The following is a 26,860-nucleotide window of genomic DNA, read 5'->3' on the forward strand; positions in this document are numbered from 1 at the left end:
CTGGAAATGTCATTCTTCTCCATGATAATGCCCGCCCTCACACGGCCAATGTGACAACAACTCTGGCCGAAATGCGCTGGGAATTTCTGCCCCATCCCCCCTACAGTCCATATTTAGCTCACAGTGATTATCATTTGTTTGCACCCCTTAAAGACCATCTGGAAGCGAAGAAATTCACTACAGTTGAAGCACTACGGAACGATGTCCTCCAGTGGCTACGACAACAACCAAGTTCTTTCTACGCCAAAGGAATCAGGGAGCTACCACAACGATGACAACGGCGCCTCGACGCGCACGAAGCATATTTTAAAAAGCTGACATAGTTTGGTGCTTCTTGTGTTATCTGTTGAAGAAATAAAAGTCCCGGTCAACCTTGAACGACCCTTGTATTAAGGCAAAAAAACATCTTTCAAAGTTTATGCTTGTACTTGTAACTTTACGCAAGCGTAACTTCTTTTATGTTATGCTTGACAAAGCGTACACAATCTGCAAACGTGGGATAAAGTGGCTGTGAAAAAACATATATGAATCTTGAAACTTTGTTGAGTGATAATGAGGAACGTGACATTGATGGAAATGATCTCTTCAATGAGCTCCAAATATTTGGACCTATATTGACCTCTGTACCTCTTCTGTCAAAGCCTTGTCTTTCATCATTAAAAAAAAATGGTTATATGGATTCATTTCCGAACATTTTTGTAAGCTTAAGAATACTTCTCACTCTCTCAGTGTTAATGGCCAGTGGTGAACGGATTTTTCTAAGCTAAAATTAATAAAGAATTATTTGAAATCAACTATATCGCAAGAACGATGACATACTCAATGAAATGGATACTGATGCAATAATGACAGAACGAACATTTCAGTAACAATGAAAACGAGAAATTATCTAATTACGTACTCGTATCAGTAGAAAATACTGTGTAAATATGTTTTTAATGAAGCATGGGAGTATACATACTTCTTTGTTAATGTTAGTTTTATTCTGTTTCAACTCATATGTTTCAATTGTACTTGTCAAATACATCTTAGGTATATATCTTAGTTGTGTCTTGTGCTTATTTAATAAAAAAAATAATATTAATTACTAGCAGCGTTCACCCCGCTTCGCTGCGGTCACCCCGGAACGCAATAAACTTTGTTACTTAGATAATTTTTACTTTTTCGCTTTCAAGTGATATGATAAAAACCATAGTAGATTGCAGTAAATGTTAACATTATATCGCCTGTCATTTATGTTAACCCGCCCCGCTTCGCTGCGGTCACCCCGGAACGCAATAAACTTTGTTACTTAGATAATTTTTACTTTTTCGCTTTCAAATTGCAGTAAATGTTAACATTATAGCGCCTGTCATTTATGTTAACCCGCCGAGTGACACGGTCATGCGGGTTGCATATAAATACGTTTATTTTTACCTATGATGAACTAACAAAGGATTTGTACGTTATGGACACTTGAATGGTCAATTATCTCAAGACACTGGTAATTAAAAATTAAAGTGATATGATAAAAACCATCTAGGGTCCAAATCCTAATAACCCCCCAAAAATAAAAGAAATTGGTTCAGCCGTATTAGCGTGATGAGGGAACAAAGGATTTGTACGTTCTCTTTTATAATATAGATTAAAATTGGAAGTTCGTTCAGTATTCATCCACAGTCAATTAGTTATAATTTCGCCATTTTTCATTAATATTCAAAGGGAGACTACAGATATTGAAGAAATTTGAAATTGTAACAATTCTTTGAAGATTTTTTTGTCCATTACAACTTTCTACTCTTTTATTATCATTTAGATAGGGGAGCCAAAATATTATTGGCTTACACTTAAGAAATATCTAAAACCGGTCCTGACTGTCGTCATTTTCACACTTCTGTAAGCTCCCTCAATGCTCGGATATTGTTCAAAGCCTCAGTGGAAGGAAAAAGATAAATACAAATATCTTTATTCAGATTAAGTAGCATCATTAATGAAGTGTCAGGTTCCAGATATTCAGGTTTCTCTAATGGATAATAATAATTAGAAATTTCAAACAACTACATGTACATGAATTATATAATTTGTTTTGTCCTTTTGCAACGTGAAACTTATGAAGGAAAGAATCTGCAACTTAAGTTAGCTATGGAGTTCCCTCATGGCTAAGCAATTAGTGTACTCGCCTTTGTCGTGGGAGACAAGGGTTCGATTCCCGGTAGGAGCTCATGTGGTTTGAATTCCATGTTAGTCAGTAGGTCCACGTCTCATATAGCCTCGCCACTGAACGGGACGTTAAACTAAAAAAAACTAAGTGAACTATGGTGAGGCGCACCCACGCGGGGGTCCATGACATGAGGGAGGGGCTATACTTTAGATGTACTGTAATAAATACATGAACGTTGTTTACCAGAATATTGCAAGACTTATGACGCATCCCTGTACAGTATAATAAGATTTGGAAGAAGCTGTAATTTAATAGCATCATCTGCATTATTTAGGATTAACCTTTATTATGTGTATTTGGTACTTCTATAAAGTAAAATACTTTTTCCTTCTTCAAAACTATTTCTGTAACCCCAATTTACTTTACCAATCTTCAACAATTATAATAGCACTACGTTAGAGGGGTAATAAAAAGGATAAGTGTTTTCTTCATTCATTTCTCAATATAACTTCATATTGAGGATGCACAATGTTTTTACGGTTTCATACAAAATAACGAGTTCAAGATATATAAGGTATTGTTGGAAAAGCAAGGAAATTTTTCAGTCAAGATTACAGTTTCATTAAGCTTATGGAATCCAAAGAACTGTTTTTTCAAGATTTCTGATAAGCCTTATTTCTGAAATAAGGGCATATAACGATGTTGATTCAACAGACAAAACATTGTCTTACATAAGGTCCCTGTGCTTCTTGAATAAGATATTATTGTTTTTCCTATTACACTCAAGGATTTCCCTCTCTACCTTAGATGACTTCATTCAAATACCACGAACGCACTGTAACCAATAACCGTGAAAATAAGTGCCTCCTACCGTAAAAGATATACGGTTTACAATTTTTCTAAAATAATGGTAGGAGACCGTTTTCCTGTCAGATGCTTGTGTCGCGCATGCGCATTGGAGAGAAAAAGCACATGTTCGAAGCGAGGAGTTGATGGCGCGTAGGTTCGGATGTGTTGTGCTTTGTTTTGTTTCTTTCTTTTGTTTGTTTGTTTGTTTGTTTGTTTAGTGTGTGGTTTTCTGGTGTGATATATAGGGGTATACAATAGGCCTACCACTGTTGAAGATATCCTGGAAATTCAACATTAAGTAAGGTAATGTATGGGAAAGCACCATGTTAATATTTGAACTTCGTTCGGTGACAAAAAAACTTTAGTTGGCTATCGTGGCAAGCAGATCGCACCAAAGTGCAACGATTAGAAACCAAGAAGCTGCTGGATGTATAAAGTCTTATGATAATGTAGCCAACTATGAGTGGTTTGTGAAGCTAGAATTAAAATCACAATGTTGAAATACTTAAAAAAAAAAAAAAAAAAAAAAAATAGGAAAAGTGCTTCGTAGTTTACCGTAACAGCATTACATAAATTGTGTTGTATCAACTAGAATTTTTCATGTTACAGAAACAAAAGTGTACTGTCACTCATGTGTGTCCGAAGGAGGGGCAGAGGGTCGCTCACCTAGCTAGTGAAAACGTATTAAATTTCTTAATACAAATAAAAAAAATATCAGGGTATATAGTAACCAGGGAGTTGAGTCCCCTAGAAAATTTTCATCGGATGCCCATGCTGTCATTATTTTTTCTGGATAAATAAATTGTTAGATTTGAAAAATATTTCTGTAAATGTTTTTATCTTTAATTTTGTTCTGAGTACCTATAATCTGTTCTGGTGTCTTGTTGATACATTTGAGCGTTTAATAGTCTAAATATGCAAAAGTTCGATACTCTGGAAGTTTGGTGACTTTTTTTTTTTTTTTTTTTTTTAAGCATTGATGCCACTGTTACCTAAGTATGCAAACACGTATTTATTAGTTTGATATAGCGGATACTGGATACTGTAGGCAGTGTTGTGAGAAGTCATATGGTTTTAATTATGTTTAGTCGTACTTCTGGTCATTCTAAGCTATGTTGTCGTGTGCCTGCTTGGTTATCTGAAACCGTAATAATGCGACTAATCGAATGAATCGCAGATTAGAATATTTGAGGCCTATTAGTCTACTGGTACTCATAGCGAAAATACATGCAATAAAGCTAGTCTTAACACTGTAACAGAATATCGATTTATGAATATCTTACAAGGGCAAGGTTGTTTGTTCCAACTACATCTTCAAAGCGTGCGAAAACTCAGCTATAAAATTCAAGATTTTTTTTTCTTTTGTATGTGATATCGAATCCTCTTCTGGTGTTTTGTTCAATACATGACAAAATTAGTAATTTTGGAAAGAAAAAGCAATGTATGTTCAAGATGATATCAGAACAAGGGTTCGATATTACAAACTAAGAATTAATTTCAACTTTTATTCTTATGAATATTATGCACGTCGTAGGTGCAACGCTTCTTTCGTTCACTTTTGTTTTCTTTAGTTAAGTAGTCTTTAACAGCAGTTGACCAGTGTGCACTCTGGTTGCATCCATCTAGCAAAAATTATTGCTAGCCAGTGTGTGTACTGATACAGTTTCCAGCAATTCGATGAAAATTTGGTCAATATATATTGACCAGCAAGAATTCTTACTGGATCTAGCAAGAGGGCACAGGTGTATTATTACCGTAAATCTTGTACGGTAATAACACACCTGTGCTTTTTTTTTTAAAAAAACGACCCCTAAATATTACGGTAAATTACCGTAAAATATACGGTACCAAATTTGTTTCTAAATACGGTCAATATTATTTTGCTTCTAAATATACAGTCTGCCGTTTTTATGAAAAAACGGTGGTCCGTAAAATTTAGGGTAATCGGATGGCAGCGAGAGTTGACGGTAATCGGTCAGTAAATTTAAGGCGAAATTTTTTACAGTGCGGTTATGCTTTTCTCTCCTTTTGCTGTTGAATTGATGCAGATATCGAATAGTTTCACAGACATGCTTTTTGAACAATTCCTAAAAAAAATACCTTGCTGAAGTCGTAGCTTCTAAATTAAGCAGCAAAAGATCTATGTTGATTTGAAGATTGTATCTCCAAGTAACCAGGATTGGTTAGAAAATTTTATCTTCAAAAGGACTTACTGTCGTCCTCCCCCACTCCCAATCTAACGGTATTAATTGAGATCAAAGGTTCTGAACCTTTTTCAGAGGCGTAGCACCAAAGCAATATTAATTATTGATAACAGCATAAGTCGTATGTACCCCCCAAACGCGGCTCTCTTACCAGCAATGATACGCGTACCACAGGTTGAGAAACCCTGATTTAGATGTTTTATTCCATTTTGATATGAAATATTTACTCCCCAAAGGTTGCACGTGTACGTGCAAAGTTCTTTATTCTCATGCAGTACTTAAAAAGATTAATAGAATTTAATGAGCGATGTGGCAATAGATTCACAATAATCCTAGATGTGACGTGTTCATATATAGTATCAAGTAAATGCCCATATTGCAGCTATTATTAACCCTGTATAACTTAAACAACTTGATCAAGTTGATTATTGGTGTCGTGACAGATTTGGTATTATTTTGGGAATGATTAGGTATTAACGTAAAATTTCATATTGTGTATGCAAAATGTAATATTTATACATAAAAAATATGGCCAAAAGATGTCCCTTGCACAACACACAGGTCGTCTGCCTACTTTGGAACATTCAGAATCACTATAGAAATTTAAGAGTAATGGAAATATCCACATTTTTCCTTGGTATTTTTGTGGAATGTACCTGTCACGTTTTTTAGGCTATAATGTTTAGTATATCAATCAGACATATATATTTTTTCGCTTTCAAATTTATTATATTTTGAGTTCAATTATTGGCAGCCTGTTTCCTCTGTAATATAAAATGCCTGTTTTCTTACAGATTAAACGAAAGGAGTTCTTTCCTCAAAAAACTTAAATTGTCTTTGCAAATTTCCCTCAATTACTTTGAGAATTACTGAGCCCAAATGTCTCCTCTGTTACGATACAATTTGATTAATAATACTATTATTATGCATTGTATGGCAACACTGTGAAATGGAACCAGTGGTTGATGCTGGTTCAAAATGCCGTGGTCGTTTCCAATCTTCAAAAGCCCAGTTCCTGTGGCGCCGAGACCAACAGCGTTGAGACGCCATTGAGACTGGTGAAAGGGGCGTTGAAAATCTCCGCATATATCGTCCGAATCCTCCGACCCCTGTCGCCTCTCCCGCCCTCATGCAACATACGAAGTAGGTCAGTGTTTGTTGTTGACTTCCAGTTTTGGTACCACTTTGTTCCTTTGCATTCTGGAAAATAAAGTTAAAGAAAAATATTTAATACAGCTAGATTGGGACAACTTATATTCGTAAGAATAAAACGTAAACAGTCATTTTTATTGCGACATTCTTTCTGTTTTATTTAAATTACTTAATCGAGATAAATGTATGTTAAAACTAATTGGTTAAGGACGGCGCGGTATGTAGGTCTAAATGAGAAATCAATATCTTTTTACTTATTTATTTAACTTCAAGAAACAAATCTACTGACCATTTTAATTATAATAATTAACAGTCAACAATAATCACAACAATTGAAAGAACTTGGTCAGGGCCAATATTTAAGATATCTCTCGGCATTCACCTGGTGAAACGGAGAAGAAAACCTGGCAAAACCTCAGTCAGGATTTGAACCAGACCCCTGTCTTCATTTGCAATCATTGGAATGGCAGCAATATAATATTTATTTATTGAACAAATTCCCAGATACATTTTACACAGGGAAATGTTAACAAATAGGAAAAACAATAGTGTCAACAAAGAGTGCAAAAGTAATATTGTTTGGCTAACACGTGTATAATTGCTCTGTTAAGCACCGGATAGCTCGAAAAAATGCCCATCTCATTTGTTAGATGATTAAAATAGCTCGATATTCCGTGTATTCTGTATAATTGCCAACCTAGGGCGGGCAAGATAGAATAGGTGGGTATTCCAGATTATGCGGGAAGGGACACGTAAGGATAGTTCCTGAAGTAGGATTTCCGAATTTCAGGTCAGAGTTGTTTCTACGTACTCCAGGAGTCTGGAAATCAAGATATTGCAAGATAATATTCGAAGTGGAGGACACGAAAGTGTACTATAGCAATACAGAAATTGAGAATAGAATCAAGTCTAGAGATATGTGCGGCCATAGTCCATATAGGACAGCAGTATTCGATCTTGCGCGCCATTAGAGTTTTATAGAATGTTGCTAAAGATGCCACAATGCGTAGTTCAGTAAATCATTAAAGAAATGGTATATTCGTAGCTTGGACGTACTAAATCCAAAGGTTAAAAGTGCAATACTTCTTAATTACACAGGAAACTGTTTTATCTTGTAAAAATGTACAGTCTAAAGTTAGGTTCTGTCCCACTTATCCTAATAAAAATTCGACATGGTTACTAAAAAACAGAGCACGCGCAGAATCGAGTTTTTTCCGCCCTGCACATCAAAAAGTTATGCTGTAGCCCGGAAACTAAAGAACTAGAATAGATATTTGATTTGATTTTCAGTTTAGTGTTCCTTTCAGCATAGCTTAACGTGGAATTCGAACCACATGAGCTCCCTCCGAGAACTGAACCTGGGTCTCCCAAGCCAAAGGCGCGTATGCTAACCGCTTAGCCACGAGTGAGCTCAACTAGAATAGAGAAAATACAACGTTAAGAATTCTATTTATTTCTGTAATTCAAGAAAAGGTCACTCTATGAGAAACGCAAATTCGTTAGTACCCGGTCAAGGTAATAGGTGTCGCTCGTTGCGCAACTTTCCTGTTTGATAGCAAAAGAAGTACAGAGCGATTTTAACCGTTAGTGTACAGAGGTAGGAAGACTTGGGCAAAAGAATTAGTATATTAAAATCAAACGTGTATGTATAAACTGAATAATTACAACGTTGTTATATGCTTGTAAATGTAATCTTGGACATCTTAGTCTAACAAGAAGACTTACGGAAGTGTCATTCACCAAACTAAATGAATCTTTGCACGCTTGTAGAACATCGAAAAACACTCGACACTTTTTTTTTTTTGTTTCGTCAATGGTGAAGATTTAAGGGTAGAAAGTAGAAACCACCCCTTGAACATTAGGGGTAGTCTCCAAGTATCCGTTGATTTTAGTTGATTTTGAGTTTAACGTCCTTGCAGCAGCGAGGCTATATAGGACGGGACCTACTGATTAACGTGGAATCCGAACCACATGAGCTCCTGCCAGAAATCGAACCCGGGTCTTCCACGCCGGTCGTACGCTAACCGCTTAACCACGGAGGATCTCCCAACTATAGACAGAAAACAAGCATTTAATATAGAAGAAAACATACTGCCAGGGTGTAGGACAACTGATTCAGAATCTGACGTCAAAATTACAAAATGCAAAATGGCGGATCCAATATAGTGATTACAATTACAAAATGTCTTCTGGTTTGAAATTTTCTGCAGTTAGCCAAAAAATTATATATATATATATATATATATATATATATATATATAGTTGGCAGCGGTTACTACGAGAAGGTTACAGACCTATTTGAAACCCATTTCTATAGTTTTGAAACTCCTTTATTTTAACGGAATGCTTTATTAAAGTGAGTTTCTGCACCTCTCCCTATTCGGGGTACTTATATATATAGTGATTCCCCTTGTCACTATGTCAGAACTTCATATACCGTCAATTGTTATAATTATGAATTTATTGAGAAAACGCTTAACAGTAATGATATTTCATTATAAAATACTAGCAGCGTTCACCCCGCTTCGCTGCGGTCACCCCGGAACGCAATAAACTTTGTTACTTAGATAATTTTTACTTTTTCGCTTTCAAATTGCAGTAAATGTTAACATTATAGCGCCTGTCATTTATGTTAACCCGCCGAGTGACACGGTCATGCGGGTTGCATATAAATACGTTTATTTTTATACCTATGATGAACTAACAAAGGATTTGTACGTTATGGACACTTGAATGGTCAATTATCTCAAGACACTGGTAATTAAAAATTAAAGTGATATGATAAAAACCATCTAGGGTCCAAATCCTAATAACCCCCCAAAAATAAAAGAAATTGGTTCAGCCGTATTAGCGTGATGAGGGAACAAAGGATTTGTACGTTCTCTTTTATAATATAGATTGTGTGACTCTTAAACATTGTTTACACCAAGCTTACCTTATTACAGCAATAACTGTGACAAGTCATCTTCCAAATAACTGTTTTTGTATCACGCATATCTAATAAGATTTGCATATCTGGGAGAAGAAAACTGATTATGAATCAGTGATTTGGATCTAAAATAAACTATTATGGAGATATAAATTTATGTTATAGTTGTAGAGAACAATATCAGTAAAGTGTATCAAGAAGTTTTTTCCATGGCCTAAAGACGAACACATCAAGAGGCTGCACCCTACCAGCTGTTACTGCAGAATGGTTTCTATTTTGAGGTACTCTTTTGTTCGTAAAATAGGTTGAAAAGTTTTTGTATTGTAACCACTCCACGAATGTAATAACAAAATAGACTTTATATTAAACATTGGGAGAAAAACCTCTTAAAACCATGATCTCATAAGACCTGATGTTAATTTTCTTGAATTTCGTGCTTTCACACAGGACATTTTCAGATTTGAAGAGGTTGTTTTGGACTATAGGGCCAAATGTTCCATTCTTTTCCTGCAAAATAATTAACAACGGTAATAACACCATTTTCAGAAATTAAAGGCTGTATGGTGTAGCTATGAGTCATAGATTTATTGAGTGTGCCACACATTCTACTGTTTGTGTCCGTGTAAACGCTATAGTGAGAAATGCAGAACCTCACTTTAATCAAGCATCCCATTAAAATAAGCACAGAAAGGGGTTTCAAATTGGTCTGCAACCTCCTCGCAGTAATCCCTGTTAACTATAATTGTTTTTGGCTAACTGCAGAGAATTTCAAACCAGAAGACATTTTGTAACTGTAATCACTATATTGGATCTGCCATTTTGATTTTTTAATTTTGATGTCAGATTCTGAATCAGCTGTCCTAAACTCCTGGCAGTATGTATTCTTCTAAATTAAATGATTATTTTCGGTCTATGCGTAGAGACCACCCCTAACCTTCAACGGGTGATTTCCACCCTTAAATCTTCACCATTGCCGAAACAGAAAAATACTTGTCGATTATTTTCCGATGTTCTGCAAGTGTGCAAAGTTTCATTCAAATCGATAAGTCTCCTTGTAAGAGCTAAGGGAGGTTATATTTACCTTTGATACCCAAAAGCACCAGTGTTTTTCTAAAAGCCTACCACCTACACAATTAAAATATGAAAGTCTTACTGAAAATCAGTGGTAGGGGCTTGAAATATGACGTCATCAATATGGTCGCCGTCACAATTTACAGCATAGTCTTTAAATGAGGGTAACTTTCCAACAAATGAAGTAACTTTCCAACTTCGTTCTTGTGCCAAAATAATGGTAATGGATCTCCTAAGTATTACAAGTCATTGGTGTTTACATATATTGCCGCCATTTTTAAATATGACTCTTAATTTGCTTAGAATTTAGTTCCTTTTGCTTCACTATATTCCTTTCATGACAAATATTTTTGAAACCACTAGAGACAGAGGAAAACAGCCTGGAATAAACGAGATGGAGCAGAATCTGACCTTTCCAACGGTATCAATATCATTATTGTATCTGAAAAAGTGACCGAGATATTCAGTTTTAGGTTGGTCATAGTGTAGTTCTAGATCTATACAAAGCAAACCACTGTATTTGGTTTCATTTCAGAAATACTTGTAAATACTGAATAGTGTTTGTTTTATTTCTTTAATGAATATTATCACTAAAGCTGTGTAAACAGTCTTAGAAATTGAGAATGCTGGGTGTTTATAATGATTATACAAACATTTTTTTTTACCAAAAGATTCTAGAAAGAATAATCAGAAAAACTGCCATTCGCGCCGTTAACGTTGGTAGTCTGCTAGGCGCCGTGTTCTCTTGTGTTGCGTCGTGTTCTGGAAAGTACTGGCTTTTTATTGTGTGTTTTGAAGGGAAATTCAGCGATCTACTATGAAGACGTTAAACATTCAAGATTTAAGAGTAGTTTCGCGTGTTTAGAAGGTACTCTGAAAGTTGAGGGAACAAAGTGTTGTTTAAATAATATTGTTTAAAGAAGCTTAACAAGGAGTACTGCTGATGATTGTTCGAGTCTTTGTGTACGTGTGTGTGTTGTGTTTGATAACAAAACAATATTTTGATTTCATGTACTGGTAAAAATACACCAATGTGGATAGATTGGAACTCAAAAACAATGGTCGATTTGTTACCAGTTTAAAGAATTGCAACCATGGAAAACATTAGCTTACCACCCACCAGGACAGATGTTCTTGAAACACTAAAAATATCGCAGAAACTTTTTTCTCAATGCAGACAATCCTTTGCGCTTCGTCACTATGATCCAGCAATAGCAAAGCTGGCTCTTTTAATACAAAACCAGGAGAGTCCTCGTTTCGAAGACATCTTCACTTGCTTTGGTTCGTTTCATATTGAATTATCGTTCTTTGGTGCGCTCGGCTATTTTCCTTGACGGATCTGGAATATAACATATTTTAATTGCAAGTGGAGTTCTGGCTTCTGGTTCACTCCAAGGGTTCATGAAGGGAACGCATTACAACAGATGCAAATGCCTTCACATATTACTAACACTAGTGTTGCAACGAAGTCACTTCAGCAAGTTCTTACAAACAAGTGATGAAGGCATGCTTTTGAATTTAGAAGAGATCAAAGAACAAGTAATAATTTGAAACCAAAATTTGACAGAGGATGCCTTAACAATAAGAATTTGAGTGATCACGATGTAACGCAATTGTATGACGAATACAAAGCTTTCACAGACAAGATAAGAAAAGGTTTGCATGGTAAAACTGCACAATTATTTCGAAAGTACATAGATTTCGTGGAAATTTACAATTTTTTCTGTAGATCATACAGAATCTGTAATGTTGACAAGTATATGCAAGCCATAGAAAAAATGTATCCCATTTTCTTTAAGTGTAATAGGCCCAATTACGCTCGTTGGATGACATTATACCTTCTGAAGCTTCTTAACGTGAAAGAGACATGCCCAGGCACCAGAAAAGCTCTTTCTGAAGGAAGACTATCCATCAAACGCTCTACATGTCTTTTCTCGTGTTCCAGTAGACATGGCGCAAGAACAAATCGTGAATAAGGACGCTGTGTCAAGGTTTGTTGGTATCACAGCATTCACCAATTAAGTTTCTGCCAAAGCAAGATGGATGAAGCAAGTGGTTTGAATTAAAATAAGCGAAGGATAATCCAATGAAAACCTATAATAAAAGGAAGCTTGGTTAGATTTTACCGTGCACACCGTCACCAGTTAATTCATAATTACTTATTCCCCGTACCACTGACGCAACTGCACCCTGTTGAACTGATATTTTTTTAATCCATGTTCGCCTGAATCTTATGCAACACACATAACACTCGCGACCGAATGGTTGCCTTCTAACGAAGTTTCATGAATATTGGTTTAAAAGAAACACGGAAAGCTACACAAAAGAACTGAAGCGATTTAAAAACACTAGGTAAACATACGGTAAAAACGAGGAATACTGAACAATTGGAGAACGAAGAGAGGCGATTCGATACCTAACACGTCATGTTCTGTAATGTTATACACGCATTATGGAATTTTGCGTGTATAACATTATGGGATACTATTATGAGGGTTCTCATCTCAACTTTGGTATGCGTACCACTGGTGGTACGCTAGTCGCTGTTGATGGTGCGTACGACATAAGGTAGTATTGTTTTGGTACACCGATGGAAAATTTGAAAGTCACCATTTACTGTAAACAGCTTGTGGGACATAGATCTTAGAGATTGTTACATAGTGAAATCATCTTTGAATTAGTAAATTGCAAGTCGATGTTCATCATTGTGATGTTACTAGATTGAAAGCAAACGAAATGATGATAACACTAACCTCAAAGTGGCTTGTATCTATATTCTCTGCTAGTTAAAAATTTACCTCAAGTAAAGGAAAACGGGATTCAAATTAAATGTATTTCTTCCAGAACGAGCATTTTGAATGGTTTTCAACAACTTTTACTTCTGATTCTACTAGTATAATACTGCTACTAAGACAAGAACAGTTTCTCTTTATTTTCATTTTATTTTTTGCCAAGGGAGCATAAATTGAAAGATTAGCTTTCTCAGTTCCAATTTGCGATATTTCGGTTTCGATCCCTCTGCCGCCTATCCTTCCTAAATACTTTTCAGACTTTTTTTTTTCAGTTTCATAAGTAAATACTTTAATGTTTTAATTCCCAAGCATTAAGAAGCTTCCGTAAAAATGTTATAGTGTATTTTTATGGTTGAAAACAGTATTTCTGACCATGATTTCGTAATATTAAAGTATTTTTGTATTTTCAATATATACTTCTCAGAAACATTGTCTGAAAATAGCTAATGATGGGTTGTTACTGAGTAATATTGATCGTCATATGATCAATTATAATTAGGAACATTTTTCAGAAGTAATTAGCAGCAGTTTCATTGAAATATCTTCCTACACTGAAAAAAAAATTCCGTTATTCGAACAGCGGTATATTGTACAAATATACGGAATCCTTATGTTTACTACGAAAATCAGTACGATGCATACGATATCCATATGCTACATACTTTTCGAGTTTAGATGTTACATCTCATGCCGTTGCAGGATGCCTGACATCTAACAGCCTTCCGTATATTATATACATATACGTATGCTACATACGTCAGCTATATGTTACATACATCCATCTGTATATGAAAATCCTGATCACCTATATACAGTTCTTCCGTTCGTATGGAAAATACATTTATTTGAAACACTTGTAAGGAAAGTACGCATAAAATATAAATTTTCAGTTATACGTTTGCTGTCAGTTAAGTCCAAAAACTACAGGATTTACACATATAACCTACGTTTTTACGTACGCTACATACGTTTGTTTTCTCAGTGTACATAGTGACAGGGCCGTGCCGTGGGGGGCAAGCGGGGCGACGACCCCGGTGCCGAAGTAAGGGGGCGAAAAATTCGGGAGAAAAAAGGAAAAAGATAGGAAAAAATGCTTAGAATATATGTATGGGGGCGCCGTCGTATACTCTTGCCCCGGGCGCTGATTTTCCACGGCACGGCCCTGCATAGTGAGAAACATAAATAAAATAAACTTTCCTAGAACTCTAGAAATAAAGCCTCTACAGTGATGAATTTAATTGTCACCTGTTGATAAAGATTACAACTATATAAACAAGTGATCCGCAAATCAAATGTGTGAATATTGTATGAAACCAGTAATGCCAAATTAATCGATCACTGAAGTTATGATTTGTGCGTATAAGGCAGCAGAAAGCGATGTTGCTTGTAAGCAACAGGGTCAGATTCTGGATTACTTTCTTCCGATATTTTAATACTAATTGTTTCGTTTGTGTAATATGATTTCATGGCTGTCTCTTAAATCATGTTAATAAATAATAAGAAGTGAATTTCGTAGCGTGAAATTAAGCTATATTTTGAAACTATAGTGGTCCAATATTCTAAACAAGTGATTTATTAGTTCCCGAATCAATAATCGAAAAAGGAGACAGACAATAAGCGACAATTTCTCATTATCTGTTAACGTTTTTCTTCTTTGAAAATTCAATATTAAGACTGGCTACAACTTCCGGTTACAATAATATGGCCGATATCCGGCGTATTATTGGAATATTAAATTCACATCAAAGAACTGTTTCTTGCCATCGACAACAGTGTTTCCTGTGTGGAATCAATGTTGAAACTGGAGTTTGCAGCGGATTTCAACCATTTCCAGTTTTAGCTGACCAAAACAAGGGTAAAGATAACGAAAGATTCTTCGAACATTGAATCGATACCAAAAAAAAAAATCATCTCTCGCTACTGTTTCTCGTTATTGCCCTATAGTAATCAACATTGAAAGCAAAAGTGGTAGATTTCTTCCATTTCCGATAGAAATAGAAGAAATACTTTCCAGACAACTATCGTACATACCTGTCGACAGACAATCAGACAGACAGACGGATATAGCCGTTTCTTATAAAACTTCGATACTTATTCATAGCACAGTTTGAAAATTTAATATAACAAAATCTTTGGTAATTTCTACAATATTATTACCGTTTTACCGGGGAGGGGCGGGGGGAATGTCAAACGATGAGGCACGTTCCAATTGTTAGATCTTATCGAGCTGAACAAAATGGTAGGAATGAGTGCAAAAGATTATACGCAGTTTTTGAGAAATCGAGAACAGTGATTTTTTTGTAATCGTAAAAAATCGATGCTGTGCGACTTCGAGAAATCGAGAACAGCGATTTTTTGTAATCCTAAAAAATCGATGCTGTGCGACAACCACCAAAGATGAAACTCATGCTGATGCATACTGCATGGTCATCTACGAGGGGTGATCAGAAAGTAAGGTTACAAAGCCTGCAGTGAAACGTGTATATATTATTTTATACAACCAATACAGACAACACATAGTACATACATTAGGCTATTTTTCGACATAGTCTTCATATCTTGTCATTCAGTTGTCGCATCGTGGGATGAGTTTGAAGATTCCCTCCTGTTCTTGCGTATTCAGCTACGGTGTCACGAAGTGTTTCACTTCCTCCTCTGAAACGAAGCGACGGCCTCCTAGATGCTCCTTCAAGTGCGGGAATAAGTGAAAGTTGCTTGAAGCGAGGTCCAGGCTATAAGAAAGGTACCTGATGATGTCCCAGTGTGGTGGTCGGCTACTGCGTTTCTCATCGGTGACTCTTTCTCCACCAGCTGCAAACTTTCGATACCATTCTGCGACATGCTGGAGAGACATTACAGTTTCTCCGTAAACCTCTACCACTTGCCGGTGAATTTCAACCACGGTTTCACGTTTCGCCGAAAGAAATCCAATAACTGAGCGGACTTCTTACCGAGACCAGTTTTTCAAACGAGTCGTCATTTGTGTTTACCTACAACTGCTGCCATAGATGGCAGGTGGCTGAAACTCTTCACAGTTGCCAACTCCACGTATTAAAATTACCACACACTCCCCTCATAACGAAAGTCCAGAATTATCGGTCTTGTAACCCTTAGTTTCTGATCCTCCTCTATGCAATGTTGACGCATAACATTCGATATATCACATCAAGCTGAACAAACCGCCATGCTTGAGGATAAATTCACATGCGTAGTTTTCGAGAAAATGGGGAGAAACTAATTTTCATGCTATTAAAAAGTATGCCAATAATAATTATTGGCAGCTTTCTGGTGAAGTATATTGTGTCTCTTGTTGTTTCAGTTTACCTAACGGTGACACAATACATATAATAATCCAATAACAGTTACACAATACTACTTATAATTATTGAAAACCAGAGGCGTCGTTTAGGGAGGGCATGAGGTGGACAGCTCCCTTCTCGAGTTTAAAAAACACATGCTTAAAATAAATTGTATATTAATATACTAATGTAAAACGGAAAACGGTGGGCAATCTTGTCTTCTCCTCCAGCAGGCTCAGTGGCTCAGTGGTAAAGCGCTTGCCTCTGGTGCGTGGAATCCTTGGTTCGATCCCGGCCAAGTAAAATCACGGTGGATAACATAGTGTCCATGGGTTTTCTCGGGATACTTCCGTTTCCTCCCAATTTCTCATTTCACCAATTCTTCCATCATCATTAATTTACTTTAATAATTGTCTCTGCATAATCGTGGGATGTTAGAGTGAAAGATTTCATTTCATTCCTCCCCCCAGCAAAATCTGAAACGACACTAGTGTTGAAAACTCTTTTGTATGAAAGTATTCACTGTTGTTATAACGACATTTTGATATTTAGATGTAACTACTTGATGTATACACGTATCCCTCCTTTTTTTTATTTATAACTACGCTGATAGCTCTAATATTAAATACTATTTCGTTAAGTAAAACTAATGCATAGACTATACAAATGCAACCTCTGCACGAATACTAACCCACTGCTATTATGTTAGATGCAGAACAGTGTACATGAATAAAACATGTGTTTTATTTTTAAATAGACGACCCACTTCTTTTGAACATATGGGGTATATTTATAACGCAGTCTTTGTAGAACCTAAATTTTTTTAGAGATAACCCAGGTTATCCCAGAATGTTATCTCCGTCTATCTCGCATATATGACCAACCACCATCAAATACATGCACACACATACACACACACATACATACATACATATATATATATATATATATATATATATATATATATATATATATATATATATGAGTGAATGTTCGTTCACGTATAGTAACAAACACTACAAACGGAAAGGAGCTTTGAAGATATGGCTGTTAGGGTAACATGGAGAAAAAACTTCTTATATTCGTACTTTTTTTTCCTCAAGGCCTGTTGCATGAAGCGTGACCTTCCTTAGAAATGCTGCTCTCCTGTTTCTATGAAACGAAATCCTCTTGGGAATACCACAAGATAGCGTGACGCGAATTTCCAATATCTACGTACAACACAAACGAAAACAAAAAACAAAAAAAAATAAGAACAGAAAGAAAAGAAGAAATGTAGAAAACAACAACACTGTTTGTAACCACCATCCACAATGAACCAATTGGCAACGCTGTGCTCTTTGTTTTTTGTTCTATGATTAACTTGTTTCACAGTTTTGTTTTGCTTCTTGTTTCTTCTTCACCTACGTCTTTCTCATTTCGTTAACTGCAAAACTTTCATCAGGTTCACTCTCGCAGAAAACCACAAAAACAAAAATGTTACGAAAAAAGGACTTATTAGGTCGTTTGTGTCTTGACAAATATGTAATGCGACGTTATTAGCAAGAGTGGTTTAATTAATATGCTTCTGTACATTTAGAACGTCAAAGATTAAAGATTTAGTGTGTTTACTCTGTTACGTCAATTTAATTAGCCGTTTAAATTGATTTTTTTTTGTGTCAATATGTGAGTAAGCATGCAGTATTGTTTGTCATGTGATATAGTATTACTGATAACTGATTTTTCAAAGTCTTACTTGTGACCTTGAAATTGGTACGTGAAGTCTACATTTATGGCGAAATGACTAAATGACCAAAGCATAAATATTATCTCTAATTTACAAACTAACTTCAGGCTCTAGATATTGTTAAAAGTTTCAGAGGCTGTAACACTGTCCATTGTGAGGGGACTCAACAAATCTGGCGGTGGAATGTGTGATAATTCATAGTGAGTGCTGCTATAGAAAGGGAGACACGTAATTGTATAGAGACAATGGAACAACCTGATAAAACCGAGTAGCAGTGATAGTGCTACACATAATGACCAGCAAGTGAAATTTTCAACACACACCAAAACCTGAAAATCAGTCGCATATTTACGTATCCCACAATTCAGCAGTTCGTTGATACTAGGTCCGTTCAGGATCATTCGAGAGAAGCCCGTACACGAAATGCAAGACAACAGAGCTATTAAAGCAGTGGCGGAGCGTGTCAGGAGAAATGACGTACGGACACAAGGAATGATGTCTCGCCATATGAACATCTCTAAGTGAGCGATGTCCGAACTACTCAGGGGCAATTTTGGACTTCGAGCTTACCGACGGTGAACGGGACACTTTCTAACATCGCGTCTGAAGGCACAAAGGTCGTGTAAATGTGAACAACTCGGTAAGAATAATGGGCATAAACAATTTCTTTTCACCAATCAGGAATTGTTCATTTTCGAAGAGAGATTCAATCTCGAAAATCATAAAATGTATGCCTTATTACCTCGGGAAGTCAGGAATAAACTTCCGAGAATCCAGAGAGCCTATCATCCCAAGTCAGTCATTGTGCTATAAGGAGTGAGCTATACTGGCACCACAGGTCTTCATTTCTTGAGAAAAGCGGGAAAATTGGTTCTCAAGTGTACCAAAACACTGTGCTATAGCTTGTAATAAAAGAATTGACTTTTAGACTTACTACCTTGTTGAGAACATCTGAATGGAATGTTTCCAGCAAAATTTTGGCTCTGCCTACAATTCGAAATCAACCCAACAGTGGCTGAAAGACAATGTGTCTGACTTTATATCCATTGATAACTGGCCCTCTAGCAGACTTGGCCTTCATCCAGCGTTTCCCAACCGGTGTGCCGCGGCACAGTGGTGTGCCGCAAATGGGTTGCTGTTCACGACACAGAGAAAAAAGTATATTTGTATTTCACATTACTACTATGAATCTAAAATTTAAAGTTCCATACTGTTACTTTCCTGTAGAACATTTTTCTGTACATTTTTAATTTTGAAAAAAGTATTTGTTATCATTGTTTTGTCCATTATTGCTTCTTTATTGTTGCAGACTATTTCGTAACTTGAATTTTTTTTAAATATTATTCAATCCTTCCGGCAAAGTAAACATGCATACGAATTACCTACATTTGTGTTTTAAAAGTAAAAGAGATTTGTTTGTTCGTTCGTTATTTAGTGATCCTCCTTCTTAATGAAAGGTTGGACACAGTTTTCGAAAAAGAAAGTGTATTTTTAACAACTTGAGTTCTATATCTGATTGCAATTGTTTTCTATTTTTAAATGAAAATGAAAAATAAGCATAATTATTTACCACGGGGAAAAAACCAGTGATCGAGCTTTCTTCTCTGTGAGAAGGATGTCAGTAATCAGAAAAAATTACTACAGTATTTTATATTTTCAAATAATAATAATAATAATAATAATAATAATAATAATAATAATAATAATAATAATAATAATAATAATAATAATAATAACAACAACAACAACAACAATATGTGTACCGCGAGAATTCAAGTTACCCTGGAGTGTGCCGCAAGTTGAAAAGGTTGGGAAACGCTGCCTTAATCCTTTGGATTACGAACTGCGGCAGTGCTTGAGAGTATTGGCAGTAAGAAAAGTCATTCTCCAGTTGACAGTTTGAAGCGCTCTTTACTTGCTATAGGGGCGACATTTCCTCCGGAGACGGGATGCTGCAATAGACGAGTAGCCCGCCAGACTCTTAATCTACTTTAAAATATGGTTGGCGCAAACTGTTGTAAGATTATGTATGCTTCACATCCTTCCTGCATATTAAATTACTTTTCACCATATTGCTGGCTTTTATTATTAACGTTCAACAAAAAGAATTAATATGCATAAATATTAATTAATGTGCTGAAATATTTATTTGTAAAATTTATAAAAGAGTGTGCGTAGCAAAGTTAATATCATAAGTATAATAATGTTTTTAAAGAAAATTAAAATGGACTAAAAAATAATATGAAACGGATTGTGTATAGACTATTGAAGAAGAAAAAACTGTTGTACAGTACTCTCAATACTAAAATGGATTTCAAGTAAAGTGGAAATAAACTGTTCTCCAATTAAATTAATATACAAAGTTCATGGATGGCTAAGTATATTGTAGTTTAGCTGTGAAAATTATAGTAATTTGGACATTTGTGACTTCTTGCAATATAAGTGATAACTTCTATCCTATAGGACTACTACTTATAATATTACTTAAATTATGCGAATTATTTTTTTTCCAATGTAAATGAGAAATGTCTTTCGTTCTAATTTTTGTTTAACATATTACATTTCTCCTGTTATCCAGAAGAAGATTCATTTCCATTCGAACAAATAGAACTTATTGCTTACCTAATCGTGTAGCAATAACATGCTGGGTTAGTGAATTCTCATACGTAGTCATATCCAGGATTTTTTCATAGGTCTTGTGAGTTTCACTGACACACTCTTTCGAACAGGCCGGTAGCCAGCTCAAAAATGTACGGGGGGCGGTAGAAGTTGGGGGGCCCGATCCAACCAAATTATAGTTCATCAACATATTATAGCTCATTTGTAAGTCTACCGTGAAAATTTATTTATTTATTTATTTATTTATTTATTTATTTGCCATCAACACAACAGGCATAAGCCCAATTATAGTGTTGGTGTATTACATAATACATTTACAATAGTTTTCTTAAACATAGAGTTCATATTGCAGATATCAATTTCTTTGTGTTTGATACATATTTTGTTATAAGTAGAACACATTCTCCAAAATGGTGATTTCAATAATACGTTGGTCCTTGCTTTTTTGCAATAAAACAGACCAGAGTTATTAGCACGAGTTTTAAGTGTCGAGACATGAAAATTTAATGTTGATATGAGATCTGTACAGTTAAATTCGTTTTGTACTATTTTATGGAGAAAAATCAAATCTGTCACATTTCGCCTTTGTTCAAGTGTAGGGATACAGAAGTTGTCTATTAATGTTAGATAATTTTCATAATATGGATAGATTCCAGTTGTCTTGTACGTCAAATATTTGATAAATTTAGATTGGACCTTTTCCAGTTGGTGTCTGTATTGCTGTTGTGATGGGTTCCAAATCACAGCAGCATATTCCAGTTTTGATCGCACATAGGCATAATACATTTTTGTTAGTGTAGTACTATTGTTAAATTCCTTTCCAATTCTAATTATGAACCCTAACATCTTGAAAGATTCGTTAACTATGTTCTCTATATGGTTAATAAATGTCAGTTTCGTATCAAATATAACTCCAAGATCTTTGACTGAATTTAATCTATTTAGTAAGATCTGATTCATTGAGTAATCAAACTCTATTTGACTTTTGTTTCTGGTAAACGATAAAATGTTACATTTGTTTATGTTTACATTAAGTTTGTTAAGAGAACACCAATTAGCAATATTTTCCATGTCACGTTGTAAATCGAGACAGTCATGGATGGTCTTTATCCTACCGTATATTTTGAGGTCATCAGCAAAAAGCAATTTGTTACTTAATAATATATGATCAGGAAGATCGTTAATGAATAAAAGGAACAATAACGGACCTAGATTAGAGCCCTGGGGAATTCCAGAATATGCAATATAATCAGATGATTTATATTCCTTGTAGATAACAGTTTGTTTTCGATTATTTAAATATGATGAAAAGAACTTGATCAAGGGAGAAGAGAAATTATATTCGCCTAGCTTATGTAATAGTACCTTGTGATTGACTCTGTCAAATGCCTTTTCAAAATCTATATATATTACATCAACCTGACATCCTACATCTAACGAATTTCCTATAAAGTCTGTGATAAGTGCAAGGTTTGTTATTGTTGATTTGTGTGGGATAAAGCCATGTTGATATGGTGAGATTATGGGTTGGATGTGGTCAATTATCCGTCGGTATAGGATTTGTTCAAATATCTTTGCAAAAGTATGTGGGGAAGCAAAGTCAAATAAAGTTATTTATTATTCATTTTAACATACAAGTATTTATGGGGGGAAGTAAAATTTAGGGGGACTTGGCCTCCTAGATTGGAAAGTTATTTCATTTGTGATGTAGACTATGGAAAAGGCTACTGTGCATAATGTCTAATTATAACAATAACAATGGATTTTTTTGCCACGAAATCATTCTTTCGACACTGTTCTATTATGTGGGAAATGTTAAAGTTTATATGAAAAAGAAGCATAGCGTACCCGTTCCAAAAGAGACTTCTCTTGATTGCATTTTGCCTATTACAACACCATCAGTCTGCTAATAACAGCTGAGAACTTGATACACGGATACGTACAGTTTTGTTGGGCTGTGAAATCGGGTTACTCAGGTGTCTCTGTCTGCAAGTTGATCATATGGAAACGAACCACCCTGTGTATGTCTTTCAGCAGAAGTTTATTCTCCCCTCAAAGTCCTGCTTGGTAAGAATTATTTGAATTTCTTCTTTACTATTAACTACACCCATTATTCAATTAAGATAAAACCATAGTTAATGTATTTGCGGTAATTTAGAAATTGCCTGCTATTCATTTTAACCCATTTCATTGTATTTATCTAAGCAAAAAGACATTGCAGAAGAAAAACACAGGTAAAATTTGTCGTAAGAGTGCCCTAACCTTCTTCAGTTTTCACGGTACGAACTTCCAAGAGCAAAACAATTATTGAAAGTTTTTCTGTCTCATGGCACTTCTCCTTCCACATGATAAAGATCTTAACAGTTCGTTGAAAGGAGTTCGAACTTCTATGGAAGCTCATTACGTGATAGATAAGATCTTTGCACTTCCAATACCACCGCTGTTGCCACGTGGGGGGTATGTCTGGATGATTTATTACCTATTCAGTTAATAACATACAAGTAATGGGTACTATACGCAAAAAAAGGCTATCAAAGGAAGATTAATAGGGTATTGAAAAATGTTGACTTGTCGCTAGGTTTTCATAAGTTTGAAGTAACTTAGAAAGATATATATACTTTGTTACTCAGAAGGTAAGTGTAAAACATTGAACTTTATTTGACAGCTTTTTTGGAGTTATGGTTCTTCTATCATGTTGATGTATACATATATTACCCTTTCGTTCAGCTCTTTTCTCTTAATGTGACAACTTTTGACCACGGAAAATTTATGGCTGTTGCGAGGCAATTGGCCATCAGTATAAGAAAACACTGTTTACAGTTCAGAGTATATGACATCCAGTGCATAAACTCACGAAGAATCTCAGTGTTAATATGCACCGAAACTATTGCCAGTTCCATTTTTTAGGAGGCAGAAGTGAATACTGAGATGACAACAATAAGTATTCATTATCATGAAGTTATTTATTCAACTAATAAATAACTTCATGTCAAAGTACACCATGAAGTTATTTATTTATTATTTATGCAATATGTAACAGTTTATATCTCCTTTTTTTAAAAAAAGATACACCAATTATCCTAACAAATATTGTGGTATACAAATCCAAGAGTACGATGAAATTCATCATTAATGTATATATATATAGAGAGAGATAGATAGATAGATAGATAGATAGATAGATAGATAGATAGAGATAGATAGATATATTACAATGATACATATTTCAACTAGATTACAATTTTGGTGTTTCGGAAGATATTTGGTGCTAGCAAGAAATATATCATCTTACGCAGAAATAGGTAAAATACGTTAAATTGAATTAGTTTTCAGGGGTGGGGTATCTTAGCAATTGCACACATATATATCAAGTAATCTGTCTTGTCGAGAGTAACCGACTAATACCGAAATTGGTCACTTCCGGTACATGGTACTTAATATACCCTATTTTTCCGGGGTTGAGGTGTTTCCAGCGATTGCATACATGCAACATTCATATCAATCAATTCGTCTTGACAATAAAAAACGATCAGTGCCGGAGTGGACACTTCTGGTCAATCATTCCCGGTATATGATATCTAGTACAGTTCCCAGGGGTAGTTTTTTTCAGCGATTGCACACATGCAACTTGTAGGCCTATATCAATCAACTCGTCTTGACGAAAGAAAGCGACCTCAATCAGAGTTAGTCACTTCCGGTATACGCAATCTAATTCATTTTCCAGGGCTGAAGTGTTTCCATCGATTACACACGTGCAACACGTATGTATGCAATCGCTAGAAATAGCCCACTCTCAGAAACTGTATTCCCTTTATGCCCTTATACAAGTGTTACCAGTTGATCAATTTTGAAATCCCTTATCGACATATGGTTTAGGCTCTTCTTCTTCTCTACGCTAATTAGGTCTGACCCATGCATATCGATGAGACCTAGATCCTATTCGCCCAAATCATGAAAAAAAGTGAGCTTTTATTTTAATGCTTAAATTAATTACCTTTGGTCATTTTGTCCGATGGAAATCGCCGTACTCATAACTTCCTTTTTTATATTTTGTACGTTATGTTGACGACTCTTACTGCAAGGTCACAGGGCCTGATTCCAAAATGACAAGACAACAAGAGAGGGCACTTCTTAGCCGTGTTACCAATGACTGTGACAACGATGGCCAATTCGTTCGCCAGATGTTAGAATGTGTATTTCTTTATAAGAATTCAAAAATTAGAGTTACTGTCTTCTGGGCAGACTCTGTTAGAAATTCTTATATTTTTACCTAATAACTATTGAAGCAAATAATCTGTAAATTGTTTAAAATAACTTGGTAGTAATCCAGTGAAAAGTTTAGAGCTCCGGGATGTCTAGCTTTAGATTCTCTCTTGGTACGGCTATGATCTGCTACCAGTTAACTTTGATTTCACTATTAGAGGAAAATATCTCTCTTTTGTCACTTTGTTCACTTTGGTGGTCTAATTATAGAAATTGCAGTTAAATAAACCACTCGTATTTTCAATAAGTTCAGTTCCAGTTGAGATACGTTTGTCCATTTATGATAACTTTTCTGTAAAATAGAATGTTATACACATTTTTATACGTTGACTCGCAACGAAAAATCATTGTTGCATATCTAATCTGGAAAATATTCAATACTCATATCTGCGAAAATATGAGACCTGTGGTGTAACACTGCTGTCAAAGTCACAGGGCCGCATATGTAGATTTCACAGTTATTGCGGTACTAACAGTAGGTAAACCATTTGACCGTGGGGCATTAACAGGTAAAAGCAGAAGGCCGTATCTATAATATCGACGACATTATCATAGGTATAAGCAGGACCGTATCCATAAGTTTGCAGCTTTTAGCTAAAAAGAAAAGTGATTTTCTCAAACCATTTTCTTGGGTACATGACGTTCAGATTTCGCATTTTGTTACTGTTTTACCATTTGTGTATAGCTTCGAACTGCTGAGAAAAATCGTTTGACAAAAAAAAAGGCGAAAAAAGTAAAAGAAAAGAGAATAAAAAAGAAAAAGAAATGCAGCTTTAAAAATAAAAAAGGACCGGAACTATAATTTTCTTAATTTACTTGAAATTTCTCCATCTTATTAAAATCAAGAATGTTCAATGTCACGTGTACTAGGAGATCTCTAGAGAAATGAAACCTTCAGCAACTTTTGAAGTATGTGTACATAATCCACCTCACACATACACTTGTAAGCAGAGGTCAGACATGAAAGTTTCATTTGTTCAAAGGCAAACAGCACCAACTCAGCCAGAGGGCGCTTCTTTTTATGATTTTGTTTCTCTTTTGGAGTGTGTTGCCTCCTTTAGAAGCTATTAGGCATGTCTTGAGGCGAAGGAACACGGAGCAACTACCTTCGACCCAAGTTTCTCTCTTTCTCTTCTCCAAAAGCTGCAGAAACAGAGTCCCTGTTTGGTAAGAATTCCTTGAGGGTTCCCGAGGGAAATTAGCCACCATCTCCGGAGACTTAGCTATAAAAAGGATGTAGTGTGTCGATGCTCTTTTCCTAAAATGACTTTATCATGCAGTCGCACTAAGTGAACAGGTGAGCAGGTGTTTAACACACATCGCGTGGTCTTCAATCATTTTTGACTTACGTCACTCGTAACACATACGATAGTTAGTTTATATTATAATATTTTTGGTTAAGCATATTATAAGATGTGGACATAAAATGTATGAAAAGATATAGTCCATAATTAATTTACTTTTAACATGTTTTATAAAATCAGAAATTAAGCCAAAGCTTTGAAATCTATGGATCTTCGGTGTATCCGAATGAATTCAGATTCGATTCCCCGTGGGAGTACAAAGTACTGGTATTGAATGTTAATTTTTGGTCTAATATCTTGAAATCCCGAGATAATTAGGAAACTATTCCAGTTAAGAGACAAAGAATTCAGATCTAAAAGGCTAGAAATAACTGTAATAAGAGGCAATATACTAACCACAATCATCCATTTGAAAGTTAGCTGTAGTTAAGTTATTCATTAGATATATCCTATGAACTTTAGTTAATAGAGAAAAATGTGAGAAAAGTGTATGCGAAGCATGTCAGAAAAGT

The 26,860-nt window shown here is 35.4% G+C and overlaps 1 protein-coding gene and 1 long non-coding RNA gene across 7 annotated transcripts in view; one reads left to right on the forward strand and one right to left on the reverse strand.

The window, feature by feature from the left end:
* The window catches only part of LOC145664666 (uncharacterized), an 828,415-nt gene that overhangs the window by 481,891 nt on the left and 319,664 nt on the right, over window positions 1-26,860 (forward strand). The window lies entirely within an intron of this gene.
* LOC145663724 (uncharacterized) lies at window positions 6,033-25,353 on the reverse strand. Its single transcript, XR_014127256.1, has 2 exons — window positions 24,776-25,353; window positions 6,033-6,393 (listed from the first exon to the last, which is right to left on the reverse strand). It is a non-coding gene; the product is annotated as an uncharacterized LOC145663724 (long non-coding RNA).

This window comes from Thermobia domestica, chromosome 11 (assembly GCF_964235325.1).
Source record: "Thermobia domestica chromosome 11, izTheDome1.hap1.1, whole genome shotgun sequence".
NCBI lineage: Eukaryota > Metazoa > Arthropoda > Insecta > Zygentoma > Lepismatidae > Thermobia > Thermobia domestica.